General features: G+C 43.1%; 1 non-coding gene across 1 annotated transcript; it reads right to left on the reverse strand.

Annotated features, from left to right (window-relative positions):
* Positions 1-2,636: 2,636 nt before the first annotated feature.
* On the reverse strand, positions 2,637-2,771 carry LOC118657200. The gene has a single exon (XR_004967924.1). It is a non-coding gene; the product is annotated as a small nucleolar RNA SNORA58 (small nucleolar RNA).
* Between the last annotated feature and the right edge of the window lie 645 nt (positions 2,772-3,416).

Below are 3,416 nucleotides of genomic sequence, written 5' to 3' on the forward strand. Positions count from 1 at the left end.
AGCTCTTTCCAGAGAGGCTTGTGCATCAATTAATTAACGATCCACTTAACTTGCAAAGAAATTATACATATCCTTGGACATTCTTACCAAACTCTGGCAATTGGGAAGCAGGGAAAAAAGAAAACATGCAAGTTGCCTAAAAACTAATGACGGTATCTTCTACTCTTTGCACCTTTACGAAAGCTTGCACATCCTTTGGGTGTTTGTAGCATTAACCCAGCACAGGTGGGCAAAACTGAGCTGTTCCACGGTCGCCTTTGACCTGTTAAACCAGTTCACCTCTGTAGCTTCCAGAATGTCAGCCAGTAAGACAGCAACACCAGATGTTCCTAGAATGAAGCCTCAGAGGAGCAGTGCCCACCCCTGGAGCCTCCCCAGTAGCTGAGCTGAGCTGAGGCAGAGGGGACAGCAGTCACTGGGCAGGTTTGGAAAGCAGTGCAAGGGCAGGTGCATGCTGCGAAGCCAGAGATGCACTTCCCAGGCGCCTGGAAACACAGCTTCAAGCCACGCAAAGTAGCCAGCTACCACTGGAACCTGAGTGCCACTGGCAGACAAGTGAGGCTCCAGAAATAGGTCATGTGCAGGCTCCTTTTCAGCAAAAACTGAGGATTATCCAGAAAATCCAACAGGCCAAGTAGGAATGGCCTGTGATGACAAATGATGATGCAAACAGATGCTGTTCTGACAAACTGAAAGACAACCCACACCTGCGTGTCTACTTAGGAAAGCTCAGTGTGCCCCCTGTTTAACTGCAGATGGAACTTCATGAAAGACACCAACAGGTAATGGCCTTCATTAAATGTGCCTTCTCGGGCAGAAAGAGTTCTGCACTAGGGGTTAGGATCTAGTTCCCACCCAGCCACCAACTGGCCTTTTGACAAGTTCATTTACATGCCCACAACAACCAAGTAAATATGTCTTCCCCTCAGGCTCCAATTAAGTTTTGCTCACTGGAGTATTGAACTTCTATGAAAATTATGTGGAAACTAGAAAGTGGAATTCAAATGTAAGGTATTGTTATAACTTAATTGAAGATAATTTTGTAGGATAAGAACTAAACTAAATAATAGTGTCATAGGCTCAAAGAAGCAAAACCGAAAATCCTTGCTAATGTCTCCAGACAAAGAAAACAGTTTCAAATTCTTTGTCTTCTAAACAATGCCTATCACCATGAGCAGAGCCAGCCAATTGGTCTTCCTATAACCCTTCTGATGCTTGATCAGGCAACGCGGCTGGAACTGGGATTTCCACTCCCTTTACTCTGAGGTTCTCATCTCTCCTTCCCCTCCTGAATGCTGGACACAGAAGAGGGTGAGTGTAACCGCTGGCAAATGAACAATTAGGGGAATGCTAGATCCTGGAGGGCAGCTACCACCCTCTCACCGCTGATCAAGCCCAGAATCGGAGAAATTCCTGTAACTTGCATGGTAAACCTGTGTCAAGACATCAAACACAGGTTTTTGTTTTTTTTAATGCAGTATTGTTTTCCTGTAATCTTCAACATTTTTACTCACATATATTCCCTTTCCATAATTGAGTAGTGAAGAAAAAATTTATAAATATTCATGCCTCCATGGCTCAAAAAAAACAACAACAAGCAGTTCCATGAAGGCCTGTAGACAGCACACATTTAAGCACAAATGGGGTGGGGATAGAAAGCTGTGGGCCTTGGAAGGACTTGAGAATACATGGGCTCTGCCTGTACAAAGACCAGCTGCTCCAAGCTCTCCATTCGCTGGCATAATTTGCACTGAGTGCCTGGCACAGACAATTTAGCTCTAAAAATTTCCCTTGGTTATCTCTTTGGGATTTATCATCCATGTATAAGCTCGGGAATCATATCACATAAAACTGGACTTTGCAAATTTGAAACTAACCAATATAGTTTTTCCAAAGCTCTCAGAAAAATAAAATGGATTATGCAGGAAAATTTTGTAAATGGAAAATATTGCATATACAGAGTCTGAGGCAATCCAGGACATTTTAAACCAGAAAGCAGATGGAATGAGAGCAATATAAATTAGTGTAACTGTATTTTGCCAACTGCAAAGTGACTCTAACTCCAAACAGAGCTCTTCCCAACCTGTTGATTGCATGTGTATTTGTTTTTAATTACCACTGGGTAGAATTTGGTGAGATGTTTGGAGTTAGAATTATAGAATCTAAAGATCTAGAGAACACCAAATCTGGCCAAACCACCCATGGAATATCAAACTAAGGAAACAAACACAGAAAATACAAGCAAGCTATTTACATTGGAAAACAATATTCATGCATATGTTATATAAACCAATTAACAAAACTATGCATGTGGCAGTTTGTAAGAAATGCCTTACACTGAAAAAAGTATATTAAATACTAAATAGAAGGGCAAAATTTCATGAGCAGTCCTTCCTGGCCTGGCCCTCTCAACATGACCCGTCTCTTGGATGTCTTGGCAGCTTCTCTGGTTGTCAAAGTCCAACAAAGTCTTATCCTGGCCGGTCCACTCTAGGCCATCCAGGCTCTGGAGGATTTGTGCAAATTACACTGCCTGGAGTAAACCCACTCATATCAGAGCAAACTGGCCAACTCATTTATGAAAGAGGAGGGAGAGGTTGACACAGATTTTTTTTTTTTAATTTTTATTTTTTGGTAAATGTTGAAGTAATGCAACTTATCCAGCCACTGAGCAGGCTGGCTAGAACTGGCACAAACTCCAAATTACTCTTGCATACACTGTCCCCCTGCCTGGCCATGAACACAGTCAGGCAAGGTCTACGGGTATACCCAACACAGATTTTTTACTGCAGTGCAAACTACAGGAAAGAAACAGATAATCTGATTACTTCTTGGAGAATCTGTCCCTTTTCCATATTCCTGCCAAGATGCTCAGGCCTTGAGCCATTTTCTTGGGCTGGATATGAGCATGGATAGGATTTCACCAGCAGGCTGTTGTCAACCAAGGCAGCCTCAGGGGACTGTTGCTACAGTAAATTCACCAGATGGCTCCCCAGCCCACGGACCAGCTAGACTCCTGTTTGGACATGGGATCTTGCTCAGTGTCCTAAGTCTTGACTGGCTCTGATTGCCAAAGCCCAAGTTTTTAACAACGAGCCATCTTGAAGTATGGATGAGGAGAATGGAATGATGATTTCCCTGCATCTGCAGTCTCTCTTCCCAGCTGCATCATAGAGGGGCGCACAGAACTGCATATTCATGATAAAATGGAGAGGTGCGACAAGGTGTTTGCTGCATTCTTACTTTTTCTTTGACATACAAGACCTCTATACTCTTTTATCTCTACCACACAGACATTTTCATACCCCCTGCCCTGTGTCAGGTCTCACACCAGCTGCTACTAGCAGGTAGAAAGGCTCAGGGAGGAATCAGCATCTGGAAATATGTTAATTTTGCATGAAAGTAGAGGATGATAG

Source organism: Myotis myotis, unplaced genomic scaffold, assembly GCF_014108235.1.
Source record: "Myotis myotis isolate mMyoMyo1 unplaced genomic scaffold, mMyoMyo1.p scaffold_m19_p_5, whole genome shotgun sequence".
In the NCBI taxonomy this organism is placed as follows: domain Eukaryota; kingdom Metazoa; phylum Chordata; class Mammalia; order Chiroptera; family Vespertilionidae; genus Myotis; species Myotis myotis.